General features: G+C 39.0%; 1 non-coding gene across 1 annotated transcript; it reads left to right on the top strand.

The window, feature by feature from the left end:
- Positions 1–13,297: 13,297 nt before the first annotated feature.
- LOC134371297 (U6 spliceosomal RNA) lies at positions 13,298–13,404 on the top strand. Its single transcript, XR_010022738.1, has one exon. It is a non-coding gene; the product is annotated as a U6 spliceosomal RNA (small nuclear RNA).
- Positions 13,405–14,111: the final 707 nt, after the last annotated feature.

Below are 14,111 nucleotides of genomic sequence, written 5' to 3' on the forward strand. Positions count from 1 at the left end.
TGCCCATTAGTGTTTTCCCAGAAGAGATTAGTTTGAGAGCCTGAGTGGACTAGGTGGGAAAGACCTGCCCTCAATATGGGTGGGCACCATCCAACCCACTGGGGGCCCAGTAAGAACAAAATGGAGGAAAAGGCGGATCTCTTACTCTATACACTGGAGCTGGGATACGCTCTTCTCCTTTGTCTGTGGACATCAGAACTTGAGATTCTCCAGCTTTTGGGTTCCAAGACTTACACCAATGGCAACATCAACTTTCCTGGTTCGGAGGCCTTCAGACTTAGACTGAGCCATGCTACTGGCATTCAGTTTGCAGATGGCCTATCATGGGATTCCTCAGCTTTCACATTCATGTGAGCCAATTCCCCTAATAAATCCCCTCTCATATAGTTATCTACATAGTTTATTGGTTCTGTCTCTCTGAGGGATCTGTGATCCCTGATTAATACACATAGAAAACACATCAATCTCACTTATGAGTGCTGATACAAAATTCTTAAAAAATTAGGAAAGAAAACACAATAGCATGTTAAGAAATAATACATCATTACAAAGTGGCATTCATCCAGGAATTTAAAGGTGACTTAATCTAAGGAAATACGTCCACGTAATCTATCATATTTGTATTAATCCATTTCTGTTGTGTGTAACAGAATACCTGAAACTGGGTGATTTATAAAGAAATGAAATTTATATTTTACAGTTTGGAGGCTGGGAAGTCCAAGGTCCAGGAAACACATCTGGTGAGGGCCTTCTTCTTAGCGATGGCTCTCCACAGCAACTCAAGGTATCACATGTGAGAATGGGCTGAGCAAGAGAGCTAACCTTCTCAATTGCCCTTCTTTTTTTTTTTTTTAAAGATGACCGGTAAGGGGATCTTAACCCTTGACTTGGTGTTGTCAGCACCACGCTCACCCAGTGAGCTAACCGGCCATCCCTATATGGGATCCGAACCCGTGGCCTTGGTGTTATCAGCACCACACTCTCCCAAGTGAGCCACGGGCTGGCCCTCAATTGCCCTTCTTATAAAGCCATCAGAACCACATCCATTACTCCATGAATGGATTAATCTATTTACAAGGGCACAGTCCTCACAATTTAATCACCTCTTAACTTTCAAATACCATAATTGGATTTCCCACCATCTTAATATTGTTACAGTGGAGATCAAGTTTCCAATGCATGAACTTTTGTGGGGCATATTTAACCATAATAATATTAATAGAGCCAAGAAAAGGATAATGATCGTATCCACAGATACAGAAGAGATATTGGATAATGTCATTATGTATTCACATTAAAAAGACTAAAAAACCAAAAAGATTTATTTGATGCACTCTGTCATAGTTATAGGAAACTGTAACAAATTATCACAAACTTAGTGGCTTCAAACAACAGAAATGTATTATCTCATAGTTCTAAAGGCCAGAAGTTCAAAATGAGTATCACAGGGCTGAAATCAAGGTGTTGGCTGGGCTGCACTCCCTCTGGAGAGTCTAGGGGGAGAATCTGTTCCTTGCTTATTCCACTTTTTGGTGGCTGCCAGCCTTCCTGACTTGTGGCTGCATCACTCTATCTCTCCCACCATGGTCACATTGCCTTTTCCTCTTCTGTACTTGTATATGTCAAATCTCCCTGTCTTCCCCTCATGAGAATACATATAATTGCATTTAGGGCCCACATATAATCCAGGATAATCTTGCCATCTCAAAACGCTTAACTTAATCATGTCTGCAAAGTCTTTGCCATATAAAGTAACAATTTACACGTTCTAGAAGTAGGGCCTGATATCTTTTGAGGCCATTACTTGACTTACTACACTTCTTCAATGACAAAAAGTGCCAAGGTAGAAATGAGACTAGAAGTATCCAAAACCTATATGAGAAAAATACACTTGAAAGTTACAAAAGTTGATTTCAACAAATGGAAATATGTACCTTGTCCTTGGATAGAAAAATTTAACATCATAAAAATACTGTTTTCCCTATGTTAATTTACAAATTTATAAAACGCTCAATAAGAATATAATCAGACTTTTTCCCCCTGGAGTTAGACAAGTTGATTACAAAATTTATCTGAAAGAATAAACAAGCAAGAATAGCCAAACATCCTGAAAAAGAAGAGCAATTGGGTGAGAGAGTGGGAGGAGGGCCTGTTACCAAACTTTAAAACATACCACAAACCCTTTATAATTAAGACAGTTTGGTATTGACACATGAATACAGACTAATGAGACAAAAAAAAAAAAAAAAAAAAAGACTAAAATTGCATGTGGAAATTTAGCATACAGTAAAGGCAGCATCTCAAATCACTAGGGAAAAGATGAAATTTTTAAAAATGAGTATTTTTATTTTATTTTATTAATTTTTTTTTTACATTCTATGATGTTGTTGCAGAGCAATTGGGAGAGAGCAGAGAGGTGAAAGGGGAAGGAAATGTGATGGAAGAAGGAGGAAGGAGGAGGGACGGGATTGAGTGGGGGGAGGGGACTTCCAGCAGTCATTGCCGGGCTGGGTGCAGATGTCATGGGGGTGTGGCAAAAACCCTCACCTCCCACCTCCCCAGCATGGGAACCCAGGGCCTTTCTTGCTGTGGCTTGGTGGTCCTCATTGGGCTGGCTGTGGGTGTGCGGGGGGCATGTCCTAGGCCCTCAGCCCCCCCACCACCCCAGCTTGGGAGGATCTGGGGTGCTTCCTGCATTGGCTCAGTGGTCATCACTGGGCTGTTTGCTCATGTTGGGGGGCATGACCGAGGCCTGAGGCCCCCACCCTTGGAACTGGTTGTGGGTGTGGGGGGGCATGGATGAGGCCTCCGGCCCTCCCTCCTTTCTGGTTTGGTAGCCCAGGGGACTTCCTGTCCTTCTAGGTGTTATAGGTGTTCATTGGTGAAATGAGACACTGATTAGTTAATATCAATCTTTGGTTGTGGGTACTTTGTTTTTTCTTTCATTTCTGTGTTGGATTATTCACTGTTCCCACCACTTCAAACTCTGCACTGGAACTACTTTGTTGTCCTTTGCTTACTTCTAAAATAGGGGAACTTCCTGTGGTGACCTGTACTTGAGCCCTGTGGTTGAGCTAAATTGCTGCTTTGCTGCTGATTCCCTGGAGAACGCTTTTGGTGCAGCTCAGGTTTTAAGGGTTGGCTTTATAGGTACTTCCAGTTCTAGTGAAATCTGGTACACTTGGGTTGTGTAGAAACACTGGTCTGGGCCTGAGTCTTTTCATCAAACTGCACCCTCTGCAGTTCCATTATCCTGAACAGTCTCCACTGAGTGGTCCTATGCTGATTGGGGGGCAGATCAGCTGTCCTTGCTATGTCCCAGTATTCCCCTGGTGGGCCCATCTCCCCCACCACCCATGCTCCAAACACTTCCCATGGGATGGGCTGTGCTCTGGTCCCTTGCGACTCACTGGCCTCTGAGTGGCTCCTTTTTTTCAGTTGTTGTGGCTCCTCAGTCCTGTGTGAGTCAATGGGAACCCTATTAGTGGTAATGCTGGGTTATGAGCCACCAAGGCCCTCTTCTCCCCTGCTGCCTCCAAGCAACTTCATTGAAGGGCACAACTGCAGCTTTTGCCAATTCCTGCTCCATGCACTCAGCAGCTCCAGCCTGGAAATGGCCAGGATTTGAAATGGTCGGAGGGTTTTTTCTTTCTCTCGTCATGGCTTCTCCCACCTTCATGCACTCTGTAGGTCTCTACTCCTCTTCCCCTGAGCTCTAGCAGCCCTAGCTTGGCTGTCATTGCTCTTTTATAGCTGTAAATTGGTTGATTTGTGGGAGAGAGTGATGCTGGGAACCATCTATTCCACCATCTTGACCAGAAGTACCCCACAAAATGAGTATTTTTAATAATAAAGGGAGGATTGCAGTTACTTACAGAAAGATTAGCACAGTTAAGAAAATTTCAGCATAATACATATTAATAGAACTCAGCTGACCAAACTGTTCCAACACTGTTCCTTGCATTATAGTTCTGGATGGGTGTCATAGATGATGGTTTGATTGCATTGTTTGCTTTAAACTAGAGCTATAAACTGTGAAGTATGCATAAAACAAATGTACTTCACAGGGCCTGGGTTTCCAAAGCCTTGCAGTTTCAAATATCGACCTTGCAAAGGACAGGAAAATTTCCCCAGGCTATATAGTCTGTTGTAAGATAAAAAATTGTAACACAGCAAAGTTGCTGGTTCAAAGACAAACAGGTTACTGATTGATATGTAAAGATACTGGGAAATTGCTGTAAGAAGAGAATGTTTGCTAAAATCAAGCCTTTGTTAGTGGATCGACTTAACTGCATTATAGAATGTCACCTTGCTTTTCTTACTGAATGTTACCAGCTTCTATTGTTAAACTTGTTAAACTGTACTTAGAAAAAAACCCCACCTATGTTCTCTTCCTGTAACTTCCTGGTCTGGAGAATAAATGTGGGAAGAGAACCCTGTTTCGTGGTTAACTTCCCAAATGGAAGGAATGGGAAAAGCCTCTATCTTGAGGGTTCCAGGAGATTAACCCCTTTTCAAGGCTTCTCACTGCTCAGAAGAGATGGGCTTTGAGTAATCTTTGGTTGCTCTGTCACCCAGGGGAAAAGGGGTGACAAATCCATGGGAGGCAAAGCAACAATAAACTTTTTTTTATTGTTTATCATTATACAATATAATTGATTTCTCATGGCCTTTTACTAATTCCTCCCTTACCCCCTCCATCTCCCCACTTCCCACCCCTGGCAACCTCAGTTCTGTTCATTTCTCTTAACAAGTTCAAAGAACTATTGTGATTGTTTTGTCTTTTTTTTTCTATTCGTTTGTTTGTTTATTTTGTTTATTTACTTATTTTAGCTCCCACTTATGAATGAGGACATGTGGTATTTCTCTGTCTGTTCCTGGCTTATTTCACTTAATATAATTGTCTCTAAGTTCATCCATGTTGCTGTGAATGGCAGTATTTCATTCTTTTTATAGCAGAGCAGTATTTCATTGTGTAAATATACCACGTTTTCCTTATCCACTTGTCCAATGATGGGCCTTTAGGCTGGTTACAACTCTTGGCTATTGTAAATAGAGCTGCAATAAACATGGGAGTAAGTTATCCCATTGACATGATGATTTCCATTCATTTGGATATATACCCAGCATTGGGATTGCTGAATTTTACGGCAGTTCTATCTGTAGTTGTTTGAAGAACCTCCACACTGTTTTCCATGACAGCTACACTAATTTACAGTCCTACCAACAGTGTAGGAGGGTCCCATTTCTCCACTTCCTTGCCAGCATTTGTTATTCTCAGTCTTTTTGATATTGGCCAGCCTAACTGGAGTGAGATGATATCTCAATGTGATTTTGATTTGCATTTCCTTGATGCTGAGTAATGTTGAGCATTTCTTCATGTGTCCATTGACCATTCTTATATATTCCTTTGAAAAATGCCTATTCAGCTCTTTTGCCCATTTCTTAATTGGGTTACTTGCTTTTTGCTAAGTTGTTTGAGTTCCTTGTATATTCTGGATATTAATCATTTGTTGGGTGCATATTTTGCAAATATCTTCTCCCACCCTGTCGGTTGTCTTCTCATTCCATTAACTGTTTTTTTTTTTGTTTGTTTGTTTGTTTTGTTTTGTTTTGTGTTTTTTTTTTTTTTGCTGTGCAGAAGCTTTTTAGTTTGATACAATCCCATTTGTTTATTTTTCCTTTTTATGCCTGTGCTTTTGGGGTTTTATTCATAAAGTCTATGCCAAGTCCTACTTCCTGAAGTGTTTCTCCTACATTTTCTTTAGGGAATTTTATAGTTTCTGGACATATATTTAATTCTTTAATACATTTGAGTTGATTTTGGCATACAGTGAGAGGTATGGGTCTAGTTTCACTCTTCTACATATGGATGTCCAATTTTTCCAGCACCATTTACTGAAGAAGCAGTCTTTTCCACAGTGAGTGTTCTGGGTGCCTTTGTCAAAGACCAGATAGCTGTAGGTATATGGGCTGATTTCTGGGTTCATTATTCTGTTCCACTGGTCCATGTGTCTTTTTTTATGCCAGTGTCATGCCGTTTTGGTTGCTACAGTTTTGTAGTATGGTTCGAAGTCAGTTAGTATTATGCCTCTGGCTTTATTTTTTTGCTCAGGATTGCTTTGGATATTTGGGGTCTTTTGTTGTTCCATAGGAATATTAGGATTGTTTTTTCCATTTCTGTGGAAGAATGTCATTGGTATTTTGATGGGGATTGTGTTGAATCTGTAGATCACTTTGGGTAGTATGGAAATTTTCACCATGTTAATACTTCCAGTCCAAGAGCATGGAATATCTTATGTCCTCTTTAATTTCTCTCAGAAGTGATTTGTAGTTCTTGTCATGGAGATCTTTCTATTCCTTGGTTAACTTTATTCCTAGGTATTTTATTTTTTTGGTGACTACTGTAAATGGGCTAGATTTCTTGATTTCTTTATCTCCTAGTTCATTGTTGGAGTATTAAAATGCTACTGGTTTTTGCATGTTGATTTTGTATCCTGCAACTTTGCTGAAATTGTTTATCAACTCCAAGAGTTTTTTTGTAGAGTCTTTAGCCTGTTGTATATATAGGATCATGTCATCTGCAAACAGGGACAGTTTGACTTAATCTTTTCCGATCTGATTGCCCTTTATTTCTCTCTCCCCTGATTGCTCCAGCTAATACTTCCAGCACTATGTTAAATAGGAGTGGTGAGAGTGGGCATCCTTATCTTGTTCCTGTTCTTAAGGAACAAGAACATTTGGGATGATATTGGCAGTAGGTTTGTCATATATGGCTTTTATTATGTTGAGATACTTTACTTCTATACCTAATTTGCTGCGAGTCTTTATCATGAAGCAATATTGAATTTGGTCAAATACTTTTTCTGCATCTATTGAGATAATCAGATGGTTTTTGTCTTTGATTTTGTTGATGTGGTATATCACATTTATTGACCTGCATATGTTGAACCATCCTTGCATCCCTGGAAAGAATCCCACTTGATTGTGACGTATAATTTTATAGATGTGTCACTGTATTCTATTTGCTAATATTTTATTGAGAATTTTTGCATTGATATTCATATCATAATCATTAGGGAAAAGTAAATCAAAAACACATCAAAACATCATGTTATATATCTTAAGTGTGCACAATCAAAAACAAAACAAAACAACAACACAATAACACAAAAAAATACCACTTCACACCCATTATGACTACTATTATTTTTTTTAAATGGGAAATGACAAGTCTTGATGAGAATGTGGAGGAATTGAAACTCTTTTGCATTGCTGGTGAGAATGTCTAATAGTGCAGCTATTACAGAAAATGGTATGATGTTTCCTCAAAAATTTAAAAATAGAATGACCATATGATCTAGCACTTCTGTTTATATGACCCAAAGAATTGAAAACAGGGACTTGAATAGGTTTTTATGCATCTATAATCATAGCAGCAGTTTTCACAATAGCTAAAAAGTCAAAGCAAACCAGGTATCCATCAACAGATGAAAAGATAAACAGATTGTGTTATATATAGAATGGAATCTTTTTAAAAATTTTATTTATTTATTATTATTATTATTATTATTATTTTACATTCAGAGATGTTGTGGAGCAGTGAGAAGGACAAGTGGGAGGGGTACAGGGAAACAGAGGTGGAGGTGAGGTGGTGGGGTTGGCCAGAGCCAGATCATTTGTTGGCCTGCTTGTGGAGGCCAGGGGGCTGGGGGGCATGGCTGAGGCCTGGGGACTCCCCCTACTATGGCTCAGGAGCCTGGGGGGTTTCTGGTGGTGGCTTGGTTGTTGCTGGGCTTGATGCGAATGTCACAGGGTGTGGCTGAGGCCCTTGTCTCCCCCAACCCCAGCTTAAGAGCCCAGGGGACTTCTGTGGAGGCTCAGTGTTGCTGGGTTGGATGCAGCTGTTGGGGTGAATGGTTAAGGCCCTCAGCCCCCCACCTCCACCGTATGTGATCCCAGGCGGCTTCTGGTGGCAGTTCAGTTGTTGCTATGCTGGATGCAGACATCGTTGGGGGTGGCTGAGGCCTTTAATCCCCTGCACCCTGCCTTGGGAGCCTGGGGGGCTTCTGTGGAGACTTGGTTTTCACTGGGCTGGATGTGGACATCGGGGGAGCATGGCTGAGGCCCTTAGCCCCTACCACCCTGGCTCAAGAGTTCGAGGGGCTTCTGTGGTGGCTTGGTTGCCACTGGGCTGGGTGTGGATGTCAGGGGTCTTAGCTGAGGCCCTTGTACTCTACCATTTTGGCTTGGGAGCCTGGGAGCTTTGGCAGCTTGGTCATAGCTGCACTGGATGCAGACATCAGACAGGGGTTATGGCTGAGGCCCTCAGGCTTCCTTCACCCCAGCTTGGGAACCTGGAGGGCTTCCAGCTCTTTCAGGTTTTATAGGTGTTCTTTAGTGGTTTATACCTTTACTGGTTAATATCAGAATTTTTTCTGTGATCTGTGGGAGTTAGGTGTTTTCTTTGTCTGCTGTGTTGGATTATTAGCTACCCCCACCACTTAAACTCTGCACTGGAACTAATTTGTTGCCTTTTGCTTACTTCTAAAATAGGGGAACTTCCTGTGGGAACCAGCACTTGAGCCCTGTGGTTGAGCTAAATTGCTGCTTTGCTCTGGGGAAAGCTTTTTGTGCAGCTCAGGTTTTAATTGTTGACCTTGTATGCACTTCCAGGTCTTGTGAGGTCCAGTACACCTGGGTTGTGTGGAAACTCTGGTCTGTGCCTGAGTCTTTTCAGCAAACTGTACCTCCTGCAGTTCTATATTACTGACCAGTCTCCACTGAGTGATCCTGTGCTGATTGGAGGGCAGATATCTGTCCATGCTGTGTCCCAACATTCCCCCGGTGGGCAGTTTCCCCCACCCTCCACATTCCAAACACTTCTCAAGGGATGGGCCATGTGCTCGTTCCTTGCGATGATTCACTGGCCTCTGAGTGGCTCCTTTTTTCAGTTCTCTGTGGCCCCTCACTCCTATGTGGGTCTATGGTCTTGCTGGCCTGGCGTCCACCAAGATCCTCTTCTCCCCTGCAGTCTCCAAGCAACTTCACACAAAGGGTACAGCAATGGCTTTTGCCAGCTCTTGCTCCATGTGCTCACCAGGGCCAACTTTGAAATGGCTGGGGCTTGAAATGTCAAAGTGGTCCCTGCTTTCTCTCACCACAGTTTCTCCCACCTTCATGAACTCTGTAGTTCTCTCCTCCTCTTTCACTGAGGTCTAGTGGCCCCAGTTTGGCAGTTATTGCTTTTTTAATCATTGTAAATTTGTTGATTGTAAGAGAGAGTGATGCTGGGGACCATCTATTCTGTCATCTGGATCCAGAAGTCAAGCTATAACCTTTTTAATAAGTGGAATTAGGATGCTGTGTATCTGGTACTGGGCTAACAAATATTTAACACACACACAAACATGTATGTGTATATATGCATATGTGTATATAGTAGGTATATCATAAATTTTACTTAGATGGAGGATGTTTAGCAAGCAATTTACAAATGGCAATACAATATACAATTCTCTTTATAGTAAATTCCATACAGTTAACTGATTCTCACTGAATGTTTTCCTTGATTTTTGCCAAACTTTTCTATCCATAGCCAAACTATGATTGCAATTGAGTGTAATTCTCACTTAAATGTAGGCTGATACTTTCATTTACACTAACAAATAAGATAGATGTGAAATGACAAAGACATTGAACCTTGACTTGTCAGTGACATGAGTGACTTCTTTGCTGAATCAGATAATAGCTTTTAAATACTGGAAGATTATTTCTCAATTTTTTGTGCTCCTCAAAATGTAACAATTACAAACACGTTGCACTTTTAAAACTAATCTATATTGTTAACACTTTCTCCATTACTTCCTGAAGTCTAGACTAGAGGTCAGCAAACATTCTGTAAGGGCCAGATAGGAAATATATTACACTTTTTGGTCCATATGGTATCTACTGTAGCTATTCAACTGCTATTATAGCATGAAAGCAGCCATGGACAATATGTAAACAAATGGGTGTGGCCGTGTTCCAATAAAACTTTACTTACAAAAACAGGTGGTTGGTAGGCTGGATTTGACTAGCTGAGCATAGTGACTCTTGTTCTACACAATCAAAAAAATGATAAATTAAGTCCTGGTTGTAGCATTGCTGACTTCTGTAGAGTGAATGCTCCCACCACAGCCAGTTTCATGCTATTGGTATGAGACGTCATTGAATACAGAGTTGGGAAAAGATATACAGCAGCACACAATTCTATAGTATCTCCACCATACAGACACAATAGACATAAATAACCCTAAGAGCTTTGATAGTAGTAAAATGTATTAGTGTTTTAAAATAATTAGGAAGTAAGGAGTTTGAATATCTATTAGCTTTGCTTTCAACATGATTTATTTCATTGTATGTTTTTGTATTTTATTTTGTAATAATGGCTGTGTTAAACCATCGGCTCACAAAATTCCTGAAAATGTAACAATCGGCACTTATGAGCCAGCTCCAGCATACCACTGTGTATAGTCACATGAGAATAGAGAAAATTGGATCTATTATTTACAGTGTATACCAGAATAAATTCCAAATGGATCTGAGAGATAAATGTAAAAATAAGATGAAAGTACAATTACTAGAAAAGACATGAATGAATTCTTCTGTAATCTGGGAGTGGGAAAAAATTTCCCAACTATGGCTTAAAATCCAGAAGCTATACAGGAAATAAGATTATATTAGCTTCATAAAATGAACTGAGAATTAGTCTTCCTTTCTGAATTTTCTGTAACAACTTATATAACATAGGAATTAGTTGTGTTTTTGAAAATTTGATGGAGTCCGTTCTAAAAGCATCCAGTGGTATTGGTTATAGTGTCTCCTTTTCCCTTCTGAGTTTTGTTGTTTGGGTCTTCTATCTTCTTTTTTTAGTTAGCCTAGCTAATGGCTCATCTATTTTGTTTATCTTCTCAAAAAACCAACGTTTTGTTTCACTGATCTTTTGTATCATTTTTGGGGTCTCAATTTCATTTACTTCTGCTCTGATCTTAATTATTTCCTTCCATCTGCTAATCTTAGGTCTGGATTGTTCTTGTTTTTCTAGTTCTTTGAGGTGTAGTGTTAGGTTGTGTGCTTGAAATCTTTCTATTCTTTTAATGTAAATGTTTATTGTAATAAACTTCCCTTTTTGTACTGCTTTTGCAGTATCCCACTGGTTTGGGTATGCTATGTCTTTATTTTCATTAGTTTCAAGAAATTTTTTGATTTCCTGTTTAATTTCTTCTTAGACCTAAGGTCATTCAGGAGCATGTTGTTTAATTTCCATGTATTTGTATAGTTTCCAGAGTTTTGCTTGTTATTGATTTACAGTTTTACTCCGTTGTAGTCTGAAAAGACACATGAAATGATTTCAATTTTTAAAAATTTGTTGAGACTTGATTTGTGACCTAACATATGGTCTATCCTGGAGTATGTTCCATGTGCTGATGAGAAGAATGTATCATCTGTAGTTGTTGGATGAAATGTTTTGTAAGTATCTGCCCAGTCCAAAACCAATACTACAGAAATACAAAGAATCATTAGAGACTATTATAAACAACTCTATGCCAACAAAATTGAAAACCTGGAGGAAACAGGTAAATTTTGGACACATACAAACTACCAAGACTAAACCAAGAAAAAACAGAAAACCTGAACAAACCAATCACAAGCAATGAGATTGAAGCAGTAATCATCAGTCTTCCAACAAAGAGAAGCCCAGGATCAGAAGGCTTTACCGCTTAATTCTACCAAACTTTTAAGAGAAGTTAATATCCATTCTCTCCAAAGTATTCTAAAAAATTGAAACAGAAGCCATTCTCCCAAACTCATTCTATGAGGCCAGCATCACCCTGATACCAAAACCAGATAAAGATGCAACAACAACAAAAAATTACAGGACAATATCTTTGATGAACACGATGGAAAAATCCTCAACAAAATATTAGCAATCACAATACAGCAACATATCAAGAAAATTATACACCATGATCAAGTGGGATTCATCCCAGGGATGCAAGAATGGTTCAACAAATGCAAGTCAATAAATGTGATATACCACATAAACAAAACCAAGGACAAAACCCATCTGATTATCTCAATAGATGCAGAAAAAGGATTTGACCAAATTCAATATCGCTTCATGATAAAGACTCGCAGCAAATTAGGTATAGAAGTAAAGTATCTCAACACAATAAAAGCCATATATGACAAACCTACTGCCAATATCATCCCAAATGTTCTTGTTCCTTAAGAACAGGAACAAGATAAGGATGCCCACTCTCACCACTCCTATTTAAGATAGTGCTGGAAGTACTAGCTGGAGCAATCAGGGAAGGGAAAGTAATAAAAGGCAATCAGATTGGAAAAGATGAAGTCAAATTGTTCTGTTTGCAGATGACATGATCCTGTACATAAAACAGCCTAAAGATTCTGCAAAAACACCTCTAAGAATTGATAAATGATTTCAGTAAAGTTGCAGGATACAAAATCACATGCAAAAACCAGTAGCATTTTTATACTCCAATAATGAGCTAGCAGAAAAAGTAATCAAGAAAGCCAACCCATTTACAATAGTCACCAAAAATAAAATAACTGTTTTAGTCCGTTTCTGTTGCTTATAACAAAATACACAGAACTGGGTGATTTATTAAAAAATGAAATTCATTGATTACAGTTTTAGAGGCTACAAATTTCAAAATCCAGTTAACACATCTGGTGAAGTCTTTCTTTGGTGGTGACGTCAGTGACAGCAGGGTATCACATTATGAAAACGGCATAGAAGAGAGAGACTAACCTCATTCGGTTTAACCAAGGAGGTGAAAGATGTCTACAATGAGCACTATAAATAACTGCTGAAAGAAATTAAAGAGGACACAAAAAAATCGAAAGACTTTCCATGCTCTTGGATTGAAAGAAATAACATTGTGAAAATGTCCATACCCCCTAAAGCAATCCACTGATTCAATGTAATCCCCGTCGAAAGACCAATGGCATTCTTCACAGAAATGGAAAAAACCATCCTAACATTCATATGGAGTAATGAAAGACTTCAAATAGCCAAAGCAATCCTGAGCAAAAAATAAATAAATAAATAAAAAGCCAGAGGCATAACACTACGTGACTTCAAATTATACTACAAAGTTATGGTAACCAAAACATAAATATATCTTAGTGGTTTTGCTTCTTTGATTAAACCCTGACTACTAGAAACAGATAAAGAAAGAAAGAAAAGTAAAAAAAAGAGATAAGGAAACCCCAAACCCGAAAACATCAGGTGCTCTCTCCAGCAGCACATATACTAAAATTGTAACAATACAGAAAAGATGAACATGGCCCCTGTGCAAGGATGACACGCCAATTTGTGAAGCATTTCATATTTTTTAAATTAAAATTAATAAATAAAAAATAAAAAGTAAGAAATAAAAACATCAGAAAAAAATTTAAAAACATCAAAGATAAACACAGAATTAAGAAAACTTCCAGAGATAATGAAGAAATCACCAACTAGGAAAGGAATCAGATCAAACAAATGGGAAAAATATTTTTTAAATATTAAAGGAAAATAAATTTTAACGTAGAATTGTATTATCTAGCCAAATTATCTTTCAACTGTGATGACGTAAAAATATGTATATATTTCAGATGACAGAAAAAAGTTTTGCCATACAAAGATACATAATAAAAACGTGTTAGAAGCAGTACTCAATATTCAAGAAATATGGTAAAGATGATAGAATTCCTTGGTAAAGTTTGTGCTTTCATGAAGGACCAAAGTGAGAAAAAGAACAAATTTACAATGTATCCAAAACAGTTTAGAACTAAAATTTCAGACAGTATCCATATGATAGGAGTAGGGAAGGGGAATACATGTATTGCTGGGAATTGGCCTAATGAAATTGTGAGAGCTGGTTTGGGAGCCCTGAAAGGCTATTGTCTTCACTCCCAATGCTAGAGCTTTGAAACTATAGAAAAGGCAGTAGGGAAGGGAAGGTTGAAGTGAGGTAGAGATGAGCAAGAACAAGCTGAAACCCACAAGCACACACTGCCAGGACAGACTGAAATTCACATTAGTTCTTATTGCTTCTAAT

This window comes from Cynocephalus volans, chromosome 2 (genome assembly GCF_027409185.1).
Source record: "Cynocephalus volans isolate mCynVol1 chromosome 2, mCynVol1.pri, whole genome shotgun sequence".
In the NCBI taxonomy this organism is placed as follows: domain Eukaryota; kingdom Metazoa; phylum Chordata; class Mammalia; order Dermoptera; family Cynocephalidae; genus Cynocephalus; species Cynocephalus volans.